Here is a 12753-nt window from a genome sequence, read left to right as displayed (position 1 = left end):
GCATGGCCATCTCTCCAGGGGAGTGATTTCTCACTTTCCCTCTTACTGCCTCTGTCTGTCTCTCTCTCTCTCTCTCTCTCTCTCTGGTGAACATGTGCACCCTAAGGTCAAAACTTCTTTAGAAAAAAAGTTTGATAGGAAATCAATGTTATTTTTCTTCTAAGAAAATATAAATAACCAAACTTGACACAGGAAGCAGAGGATAAAATGACCACCTGGGAAGAAATCTAAAATACTAAAATTATTAAGGAGCAACTTTCCAAACAAACAAAAACTTTGCACAAAGTATTTACTATATTATAAAATCATTTGAGAGCATAGAAAAAGAGATGGAGGACTTCTATTCATTAATAATATGACGACTTGAATGCCTGTTACTATCTTGTTACAAAGTGGATACTGACTTCTGTATCCAAAAAATTTTCATATTTTTTCCTTAGAAAATTCAGGACCAGAGTAAGTAAAACATAATGTTCATTTAACATGCTCAAGATTTTCTGATCAGGCCAATAGTACAGCCCTCACAGTCAATAAGAGCACTGAAAATGAAGTATTTTTAACAGGAAAATCTTAAAAACAAACAAACAAAAACAAAAACCTTAGCTATTCCTTCCCACAATGGCAAAAGTAACTTATCCAGTTTTAAAAAGGCGGGGGAGGAAGGCACTTGGGAATAGAGTAATCATACATATGGACACTCTATTTATCTGTGTGCATCTTAAGAAATAGACACTCTCATATACTACTTATGGCAATGTAAATTTTATTAAAATGGAAAGTGTACATAACCTGTCCTATAAGTTCTATTTCTATGAATTTTGCACAGACATGTAATGATATATATGTAAGATTATATATACTCATTGAAGTGTTCACAACAGACAAGATGTAGTATATTAATACCATAGATTCTAATGAAATCTCTTAAAATAACAAGATAATTCTAAATAAATGGATATGAAAGTATCTCTAAGATAATTAAGTGCAAAAAGGGATATAACAATGTATATAGCAATCCCAGAAAACTACAAAAATATGTGTTACAGTTTCTAGAGGCTATATAAGAAGCTATCAATGTAATTGATAATAATTGCCTCTGGGGAAGAGAACTGGGGGCCAAGGAAGAGAGGATAACTTACTTTTTCATTGTATAGTCTCCTTTTGTTTGTTTATTTATTTATTTACTTACTTATTTTTACCATAAGCATGTATTTATCTAGTTAAAAAAAAAATTGAAAGTGGGAACCAGCAGTTAGCGTAATGGCTATGTCGCTGGACTCCCATGTAGTCGACCGTGGTTCGCGTCCTGGACCCGGTGGCTTAAAACTCACGCCGGGCACGTGTGCGTGCATGCCCAAGATCCCGAGAGGAGAAGGGAGGAGAAGGGATTGCGGCGTGACCATCCCCCCTGGGGGGTGATTTCTCGCTTTCTGTCTCTATGTCTCTCTCTGTCTGGCGAGTGCACGCGCCCTATAGTGAAAACCTCTCAAGGAAAAAAAAAAATTGAAAGTTAAAACAAAACATCAACAAAAGCACTAATAGAGGCCTTTAGAGTCTGTGCTGCCCAATGGGTGTGGGCAGCACTAATTTCTTTACCCTGATGCAGAGCCCAGGTTCTCCTTCCCCTATCCCCTGCTGCCTATCCTACCCATAATTGGAGGCCATGGTCACACACTAACCTGTATATTTGCAAATGACATGACAGGCAATTTAGAATACCCCAAAGAACCAACTTGGAAATCTCTCAGATTCAATAGTTATGGAAATTGTACTGTAACTTGAGTATATCCCTCAATTATATCCAATAATTACAGTACATAAATATGTCAACCCCTATTCTGGAGATTCTGCTTCTGAAAACTAACTCATAGACCTATCTGCCCTTGTGCACAAAGATAAACAGTTCAAAAGGGTGTTAGTGGATGCACTGTTTATACCAGCAGAAAACAGAGACAGGAGGAGAATGTGCACAATTCCAATGGCAGAGACCACCAAAAGACCACCACATGGGAGACATAAAAATAAAGATGGGTTCAAACTTTCTGTACTATAAAAACCAACCAAAATAAAAGCAAGCCAGAAATGAAGGGAAAATACTTCACAACACAGATGACAGTTAATACTTTAAAAGCAAAACGCTCTGAGCATAAGGAAAAGACAAGTAGACCAACAGAAAATAGCACTAATACAGAGTTCATAAAATAAGTAATGCTAAAAGCCAGTATAGAACATCAGAAATCAAAGAAACATAAAATATTACAATAAACATTTGTCATGTGGGTCATGTGGGCAAATGTTTAATGGATAAAAAGTTGGTGCTGGTAAGAGTATGGAAATGCCAGCTGACGCAGCTGTGAACAAAGCACATTTCTGGATACCCTTTTGGCCTGTTTAAAGACATTAAAACCAACTATTCCTTTTGAACCAGCAAGTCTCCATTTAAGGACAAAGATAGACAAGTAGATGAAATATTAATAAGAATAAAAAAAAAACACTAAAAAGTCAGCTGTATACTACAGTTAAACTCTTATAAGTACACCTCATTTTAAAGTTTTCAAGATGAACCTTGAGACTGAACAATGGCAGGTGACATCATTTAACATGTGATGCAGGGAGAAGAGCACCACAGACAAGGAGTGTACACTTTGTTAACACACTGTTACTATTGTCATCACAGTCCTAACACAGGTCACAGGACACCGGCCATTTCCAAGAAACCTATAGTCAAAGTTAGGAACATGAAATATTGCTCGACATCCTCCTGTAGGGCTCCCTGACACCAAGTGGGCCACATGTGATGAGGTTAGTGGCCTTTCTGGCCAGGTGACCCAATCTTTATCCTGACTCACTCTGTCCTTCACCAACAGTGGGGCCAGACACTGAGTAGGTACCTGCCAGGGCCCCATACTCACCTCGCCCTTGCTCGGGAAGACCAGATTCCAGGTGACCTCCTCCTGTGACAGTGAGTCTGACCAATCAAAAGCATAACTACTCTACCCACTTGGCCCCTATTTTCCCAGGCCAGCTTCTCCATGGCAACAACCACACCTACCATTGAAGGAGACAAGAAGGCACATGTTTGTAGGTGGCTGCAGGGAGAAAAAGTCTAAAGGTTTGCCTGATACTGGCAACTGAAATACTAAGGCTGAAGAGAAGTCTGTCCAAGGATGGCCCAGGCAGACCATCAATAAAAACGTATCCAAATAATGAGTGATATGCTTGAAGATGTATAAGCCCAATAGAATGTTAGACTACTTGCACTTGTACCCTACCACAGGGTACAAGGGCAAGGACTGTCATCTTTTATATGACCATATTTTTATAGATGTTCAATAAACACTTTTCACACATGTACAAAAACATTTAATAAATTCCATCCAGCAAAATCTAAATAAATAGCATATGACCATGAAAGGCTATGGAATCCAAATACAGGGATGATGTCCCAGTTAGGTAAACTATTACACATAATAGACTGAAGGGGGAGGGGGTATCCATGAACACCATTACCTATTAGAAAGCATCTGCAAACTTTAACACCCTTTGCTTAAATATCCCTAGCAATGAGTAAAAGCCATCTAAGAGTAAGAGATTTATCACAAATAAACACAACTAAGCATATTACTAAATACTAAAGGCATCTTTCTAGAGATGAGGATAAGGAAGGGATATGCCATACCATGACCACCATTTGACATTATCCTGGAAGTTCTAGCTTGTGCAACTGAAGAAACACAAAGATATAACTATGGGAAATGCATTATTTTGAACTGCAAAACCTTATTAGCAAATATAGCAAAAAAAAATCCTAGTAATAGCAAAATAAACACATCCCTAAATGTTTAATAAAGTATCTTTAATTCCAAGTGAAAGTTTTTAAATTTATAGGATATAAAACAAATCTGAAATAAATGACACACATATTCCATTTTAAAAAGTCTCCTTTTTTTGTTGAGGTTGGTAGCTTTCACAAACTGGTAATCCAGTTCTTTTGGAAGAACGAATTACAGGAATAGTAAGACATCTGTGCACAAGATCTCTGTGGGGCAGGGTGGGGGTGGGGTTTGTCTATCTGTAAAGTAATCCAAATACATGGAAACAAAAAGGTCTCTCCAACACAAGATACAGGTTTGAGGATAATGTTAACACTGGGACATAGCCGAGTCCACAAACACAAGGACTTGGTTTATAATAAAAGTAGGACTTTAAATTTTAAAAAAGGATTAACTGTTAAATACAAATGAGGAACTTTCTTAGGACTAAAGTGAAAAGGGTAAGTAATTTCATCAACAGGGACAAGAGGGGACAGCAGCACTCTGGTTACTAAGCATCTCTAAGAAGGTTAGAGGTTGATCTTTGACATTAGGAAAGGTCAATAAAACTAGAGCTGCAGTGAGCCTACCCCACGAAATTCCTGTTTCAACTACACATCTCTGGAAGTCTAAGGTCACAAGAGCAATGACAAACATACTCTAGTCATACTAAGATAAGTCACTATACTCAAGTGGTGTTCATCCTGAGTTGTCATTAAACAAGGAATAAAAACGAGGTCATTTTATTTATTTTCAAAGGTTTTTGTCATAGGGCACATGCACTTGCTGGAGAGAGAAAGAGAGAAGGAAAGTGAGAAATCATCCCCCAGGGGGGATAGTCACATCATAATATCTTCTCCTCCATTCTCCTCCTGGGACTTTGAGCATGCACGCTCATGCACCCAGCATGATTTTGAAGCTGCCGGGTCCCCGACTCAAACTGCAATGTGGGAGTCCAGCACCTTAATCACCATGCCACCTGTTAGCACCAGAACAGTTATTTAATGAGATGTTATGAGCTCATTAAGTCAGTTTTTTTTTTCTTTTCTGAGAGGTTTTTGCTATAGGGCACGTGCATTCACCAGAGAGACAGAGAGAGAAAGAGAGACAGAAAGTGAGAAATCACCACCACCCCGCCGGCAGGCGGTTGGCCACACTGTAATCCCTTCTCCTCCATTCCCCTCCCAAGATCTTGGGCATGCACGCACACGTGCTCAGTGTGAGTTTAAGCCACCAGATCCAAGACTCAAACCACAGTCGGCTACATGGGAGTCCAGTGACATAGCCATTACACCAACTGCTGGTCCCAAGTCAGTTTTTTCAAGAAGTTTTACAGCTTTATTTTCTGATTGCAAATACAGTATTACATTCAAGCACTGTAAAACATTCAACACAGAAACTGCAAGCTGCATCCACCAATCAAATTTTCTATTATTACTAAACCTTTAAAAATGTATACATGTGTTATTCTTACTGCATAATACCCATTTAAGTGTGTATATAAATGACAATGTCCACACAATGAAACATCATGCAGTGTTCAAAAATTAAAGCTATAAACGAAGAGCTTGAGTTTGAAATGTTTAAAAAAATGGCATACTCTCATGTAAAAAATCTGAATAGTTGCTTAAACATATGGATGTATAAACTGGAAGAACACTTTCATCTAAAACTTGTATAAGGCTATGTATAAAATGGGGGAAATTAAGAGGAAATGATTAATAAGAAGTTTCTGGTGCCAACAGGAGTGGCGTGGTAGTTGGGGTGGGTGGATTCCCACATGCCTGACTGCGGTTTGAGTCCCAGATCTGGCAGCTTGCTTTTTCACTCACTTCTCGCTCTCTGTCTCTTTCTGGTCAACTTCAAAAGAATAAAATAAAATAATGACAATGAATAAAATTAAATAAAAAATAATTTTTTAAAAAGTGGTTCTATTTCTCCATTTTTATTTAGAACATAAGTTCATTATGAGGATTAAAATTTGGAAGTAAATTCCACTGTTTTTTGTAGGGTGTTTCCTCTTCTTTTCTGCAATGCTTAGCTCAACCTTTCCCACTCCTGCTGGGAACCCGATGACATGGCTTCCCTCCTATTGACTCCTTTTCTCCCCTAAGTGCTCCCAGGGTATCTTCCAGTTGCTACCTATATACCCTTCTCCAGTGAGTGTGGTACCCAGTACTACCTGGCATCCAAATTCATGCCTGTGTCATGTGGTTGACACAGTTCCATCAGTCTCATGCGTGAAGACTGAGTTCTTGCCACAGCGCAAACCCATTTCCTTCATTTCTTGGTGTGTGGGTGGGCTCCTACATTGCCTGTTGCTCTTCCTTCAAAGCAGGGCTCCTTTTGTGAGTAGAAAATAAGCCAAGGGCAGGTAGGACATACAATCTAGGCAGACTCTGGGCCAAATGATAGGGAAGCCCCTCAACTCAAAAGGGAAGAAAGGGATAGAACCAAATGTTGGGGACCAGTGATAAAGCCTCCCTCTCCACACTGGGCAGACATGGGTGCCTATGGTCTGACTGTTCTTTCTGACCTCCAAGGAACCTGTTCTTAAATACACTAGACATCTAAGCATGAGATAGTGTTTTGTAAATAAGCTCCATGCATGAGCTAGAACTTTAGAACTACAGGACAGTGGTACTGCTTCCTGTGCAACACTACTGCTACTGTGGTCAGTGTTTATGCTGTTATTTGGATATTTTATGATTTACATCTACTTCATAAAAATGAGTAGAAAATTAAAGCATGAGTGTCACAATGAGTGTAGATTATATAATAAACAGATGACGTTCATCAGGCATCCTCATTAAGTGGGACTCTCTCTGGCTTCAGCCACACCAATGGGTCACAGTGTTCAACCAACTAGGAAGAACTCAATTAAAGAAACTGCATCAGATGCTGGCACATGTCTGAGACAATGTATGAAAAGAGAGAAACTCCATAACCCCATGTGATCTCAGGCTCCCATGTTCCATCAGATGCAAGAGATGTCTTGATTTCAGCCCCATCTCCACTTACTTTCTTTGGCCCCTCATCTCGGTGCACCTAGATTCAGCCCCTAACATGTTCTACCTACCTCATAACAAAGGGGCTGGAATTGAGAACTTTAAAGTCAGGAACCGAGGAGGTTATGCTCGTCATCTCTCAGGGACAGCGTGGTGTAGAGTCTCCTCCCTCTTCTCCTCTGCTCCATGCTCCTGACTCTTTCTGCAGACCGACATTCTCTACTTCAGCATGCACGCAGAGGAAATGCTGTCCCAGTCCCAGCCCTACCTTTTCTCCCAGTGTAAATGCCCAATACCTACAGACTCAACAGTTGTGTCTGGGCATTCAAATTCTCAGAGTCTGACAAGTGTATATTAGAGCCTGATCCCCTCTAGGGCAGTGCAGGCATCCCAAAGAATTGATCACCTGGGATGCTTACAAAAACACAGTTGCCTTTCTCAGTAGGAAGACTCAGAAGGTCTCTGGTTCCCCAGGAAGGCATTCTAGTGAGTACTCCAAGAGCTGTACCCTGAGAAACACAGCTCCAGGCTCAGGAAGCACATCTGGTCCAACCAACTATAAGCAAGGTCCATGTAGGACATTACAGGCTTTGGGGGCAACAATTGTATATGGGAACATGAGAAGGGAGTAAATGACCACTTCTCCTACCACATGGGCCATGACCTCCACCCTCTGGTCTGTTTGGTGGCTCCTCTTGGGTAATCTCCACAACACTCTGGGCTTACCTCCTTAAGCAATTTCCCCATAAGTTCAAGAGGAGAAATACTATTGACAAGTTCAGTGTTAACAACAAGTTCAGTGTTAACCACCACTATGAAAATGGTTCTAGATAAAGCTAAAGAGACAAAGGTCTTCCAGACCAATATGACTTGTTTGATCACCTTTCAACAATAACTGGCTAATCTTATTTTTTAAAAAGGGAAGGAGGCACAAGAAAGTAAGCCACGAAGCATGCTTCACCATCTACTGAAAAGAGGGCTACTGTGATCAGACTTAACTGAAATGGAGACTGGGGTGGGGTGGGGTGGTAGATAAGGGGCTCTTGGTATATCCTGGGAACTTTAATGGGGCTTCACTGTGACTAATGGCCACATAAGTCTCTCATAGGACCAGGCTATGAATGCTCACTCACATCTTCTTGGTTCCAATTCCATACTCACCAAACAACCTTCCCATTATGGTTTCATTTACCATGTAGGTCTGCCTACAGGGAGAGAATGTGCTGATCATATACATTTTTGCATTATTTGGCACCCTGCTGCGATCTGCCACCATGAATAAACCAGAACTGAGGGAATGAGAACATCCTATTGCAAGTCACATGTCAGCATGGTTTCTTTTAAATCTCCTGAACTTCATTAAATGGGGACCCACCAATGTGAATCTTTGGGTGAAGGAAAGTTGCTAGGTTTGCACAGGCTTCAGCACAATCCTGGATACTCAGAGCATTCAGAGGCCAGGTGGGGCCCACTGGACATGCCAGCCTCCTCCCTCCCCAACCAGCAGAGCTGTCTATCTAGGTTACCATGTGTCCTCATTCTCCTCATAATGGGAATCCACATTCAGCAGTCAATATGGTTAGGGGTTTCATTGCTCACTTTCAGTTTTCCAGATTCTGGCATGAGTCAGGCCCAGTACCAATACTTGCTAACAGAATTAACAAATGAACAACCTTTGGCTGTTTTTGTTTGTTTTGCTGCATCACATGATTTGATGAGTCTGGTATGAATCAATCAGCAAGCCACAAACAGCAAGAATAAGTCCTGTGGAGTCTCCCTCTTCAGCACCTATCAAATTCTATGCTTCTCTCCATATGGGGACTCCAAGCCAAGCCACCATCTCTCACTCAGACTCAAGGTCTTCTCCCCACACCCATTGTGTCCACTCGGCCCTTCTGCACCCCAGACAGGTGATATTTCAAAACCATAATCTGACAATGGTATTACTCCCATGGTTAAAGCACCTCAGTGCCTTACCAATGCTTTTCAAGCCAAGCCCAAATACTCAGCACTTACTTCAAGCCTTTCACAGTGAAGTCCCACTTACCTCTTTCCCACCTTAGTCAGATGCCACTCCACTCTTCCCTCACTTGAGGCATTCTGGATTTTCAGCTCCTTGCTCTGCATGCCTCATCCCTCTCTCATCTGCTTATTTTCCCTGTGACATGCACCATTCGTGGTCCTTCAAAGCTCAACTTTGATGTTCCCACCAATCTCAGGGAGCCCCTAGGTGGCCACTCCCAGATTAAGTTAGTTGTCTCTAGTGGATATTCTCTTCCAAAGACATGAATCACACAACCATGTTTTCCATGTCTTTAATTCCCCAAAGACTATGGGCTCCATGAAAACTTCCTTTCCTACTTGGGTCATGTTCCCAGTATTCAGCACAGTTAGTCAATACTGGCAAATGAGTCAGTGAATCTCTCATGATTTTTCAATCATTGGACAAAAGAGAAAGAGTAACCCAAGGAAGTAGTTGAATGTTGCAGAAAGATGCAGGATGGTGAAAGGGATAATGTGAGGCTGAGGAGGAGAATTTCTAACAAACGATCCACCAGAAGAGCTCATGAATTCTCAGAGGGTACAAACAGTGCTCACATGGCTATGTGGAACGTGTACAGTGGGTGTCAGGGTGAGGAAGGATAGTGTTCCACTTCAAGAATGGATGTGGCACTGTGAGAAGGCAGCTCAACTCACCTGGACTCAGTCACCTACTGTTCAGACTCAATCCCTCTTCCTCTTGCCAGTCGTGTCTTAGAAGGATAGATGATCAAGAAGGGAGAGCTGAGGAAAGAAAACAGGAGACATCAAATTTATTTCATAATTTTTGGGTTCCTTGTACTGGAAATGACCCTAGGACAGCCCCATCTTTATCTCCTATGATGGTGGAGGTCAAGCAAACCCAGAAATTGCAGCTTCTTTCCCTGGATGTAAGGGGCATTGCTCCTTGTAGTTCATGGGCCTCTTTTCCCAAGCATATGTCAGGGCATTCAAATCAATTTCTAGGGTATCTTAGAACCTTCTTTGGAGCTCTGGATTAAAGGTTCTAGTCAAGAACCCAATTTGCCACTATGAGCTTTATAGCACTGGCCATCCCTCAAAAGCGAAGGATACATGCTACAGGTAAAAATTGGAGGGAAAACATGGCTAAGGTAGGTGCCATTATTTAGTGCTAACTATGGATCACATACAGTGTTCAGAACTTTACAGAAGTCCTCACAACACTATATTTTTGGTCAACCAAATCCAGATACTCTTGATACTCTTTTCTTTATTTTGCTATAGGGTGTATGTGGGAGGAGAAAGTGAGAAGGCACACTTAAGGGAATGCCCAAGCAATAATCCCTTTTCCAACATCTTGGGACTTTGGGCACACACATGCACCCAGCAGTGTTTCAAGCTGCCAGGCCCAGGACTCGAACCACACAGTCAGCCATGTGGGTTCCTGCTGCCCTAACCATTATGCCACTAGCTGGCCCTCCAATGGTACTTTAAAAAGAGAAAAATCTACTGACATTTATCACAGAAACCAAGTGGAATAGTAATACATATTAGAACGATGAGTTGAAACTCCAGTTCTGTCATTTTAACAGCCAGCAGAGCAAGACCAAGATTTGACTTTGCTCTGAGTTTAAATAATATAAAAAGACTATACTATACTATATTGAGCCCTTCATGCTATTGTCATCATTTTTTTTTCAGTAATATATCATTACTTAATGGAGGGCAGTATTTTCTGGCCTGTCTATATGCTCCCAGTGAACTAACAATACACAGTGCAAGTCCCACTGCAGTACATCAATCAATTAGAGGCTCCTGGGGAAAGTAGTATCATGATTACAGCTTAGGCTCCTGGAGGAAATAGTTTTATCATCACAGCTCTGGTTTATGTTCCAAGAGTTGGATAAGCCCATTTTTGTGGGTTAAAGAGCTTACTTACTCAAGCTGTATGGCATTTATTAACAATAAATGTCAACAGTGACTATTAATGCTACAGTCACTGGCAAATGCATACTTTTTTCTTTTTTTAATTAATTTTTAAGTTATTATTCATACCTTAAATCTCTATACATCATTTAGATTGTGAAGAGACTTTATTCAGCATGATATACACCTCAGTCCAGCCCAGTTGAGACTATTATGCATGGGGTAGACAAAGACTTAAGCAAAACCCACATGGCACAGGCAATAATCCCCAAAATAGACAAGTGGGATTACATCAGATTAAGGAGTTTCTGCACAGAAATGGACATTGTAATTAGTGTGAATAGACAACCTTCGGAAAGGGAGAGAATTTTTGTTAACTGTGCCTCAGATAAGGGACTGATAACCAGAATACACAAGGAATTCAAGAAGCTTACCCAGAAGAAAATGATTAACCCAATTAAAAGATGAGAAAATGAGCTGAACAAACAACTTTCTAAGGAAGACATACACACAGCCAAAAGCATATGAAAAAATGCTCAACATCCCTCATTGTAAGGGAGACGCAGATCAAAACCACAATGAGATACCACCTAACCCCAATCAGAATGGCAAAGATTAAAAAAACAAATGATAAGTCCTGAAGAGAATGTGGTGAATTCAGGGGGACACTCCTATACTGTTGGTGGGAATGTAAATTGGTCCAGTCACTGTGGAGAATGATATGGAGGTTCCTCAAAGACCTTCAAATAGAACAACCATATGATCCAGCAATTCCACTCCTGGGTATCTACCCCAAGTACAGGAGAAAATTCAGTCAGAAAAGTGCTTGCACAACTATTTTTATTGCATCATTATTCACGATTGCTAAGATATGGAACCAACCCAAATGTCTACAAACAGGTGAATGGATTGAAAAATTATGGCAAATGTATACTTAAACTGAGAGTTGCTAGGAAGTGGGAAAGCAGAATTTGGGCCAGCCAAGTAGTGTAATGGTTAAGAAAGCTGGATCACACTTGGTCTACTGTGGAGTAGCCTGAAAAACACACCTGGTGTGCTCAAAATCCCATAGGAGAATGGAGAAAGGATTGCCGCATGGCTGACTCTGCTGTGAGTGGTGGGGTGATTATCATTTTCTCTCTCTTGTCTATCTCTCTCCTGTGAGTGCACAAGTCCAATTTAAAATCCCCTTGGGTGGCGCTAGGACAATGAGCTCAGCTGGCCAGGCCGCTCAGCGTTGTAAGCCAAACAGCACCCTCTAGCAGTTCGGCATGTGTGCATCTCCCTTCCTACCCTCCAGCAGGACTGACAGCAGCTTTCTCCTGCAGGCGGGCTGCTCTAGCACCGGGTCCCGGGAGGACTACCTTGACTCTAAATTCTACTCCACAGTCTTTTGGATTCCGAGTAAAATGCCTCCCGCTCCAGAGTTTCCAAATTACCCAGAACCCAATCACATATCCACAGTGTACCTCCTCTCCTTTCTCACTAAAAAAATCCACAAATCTACTAAGACCCTAGAATTTTGGACTCCACCTTTCTCTTTACCCACCCCAATACTGTAAGTGGACCCTGTCCCCACCCTGTGAGATGCCTTTGGCACCATCCAGTGGAAACACGGTGCCACCAGCCACATCTTCGCAGTTGGCCAAGACAGCAGTGCTGCGGCTTCTATCGGGGGTCAAACTTGCCCACTGTCACTCAGGACGCCAGATATGGCATGGTTTGAATGAAACCAGCCCACAGACCTCAAAGGCCCCAGGGCATCTGACACACCACCCACTGGCCCCTGAGTGTCAGGCAGGAGCACCGGGTGCCAGCCACTCAGCACAAGACTGCCCCCACTCTCCCTCTGGCCACCCCCGTGCTGCCAACCCGTCTTTCAAGATGGCGCCTGCGCAGTTACTGCATCTCAGGCGCCCCCTCGTGGCCCGCAAAGACAGTGCCGCGTGGGCGGGGCCCTGGGCCTACGTCAGCCACTCAGGACAAGACAGCGCCTCCCTCCCGTC

The 12753-nt window shown here is 41.9% G+C and overlaps 1 protein-coding gene across 2 annotated transcripts in view; it reads right to left on the bottom strand.

The window, feature by feature from the left end:
* PEG3 (paternally expressed 3) overlaps positions 1-12753 on the bottom strand; it is a 30058-nt gene that overhangs the window by 16201 nt on the left and 1104 nt on the right. For both annotated transcript variants that reach the window (XM_014583488.1, XM_006166762.1), the window contains exon 2: positions 9518-9604. The gene's annotated coding sequence lies outside the window, so the exon portion shown is untranslated. The remainder of the gene's footprint in view (positions 1-9517; positions 9605-12753) is intronic.

This window comes from Tupaia chinensis, unplaced genomic scaffold (assembly GCF_000334495.1).
Source record: "Tupaia chinensis unplaced genomic scaffold, TupChi_1.0 Scaffold144336_1, whole genome shotgun sequence".
In the NCBI taxonomy this organism is placed as follows: Eukaryota; Metazoa; Chordata; class Mammalia; order Scandentia; family Tupaiidae; genus Tupaia; species Tupaia belangeri.
Note: the sequence above shows the minus strand (reverse complement) of the source record. Positions and strands in the feature narration are given on the sequence as shown.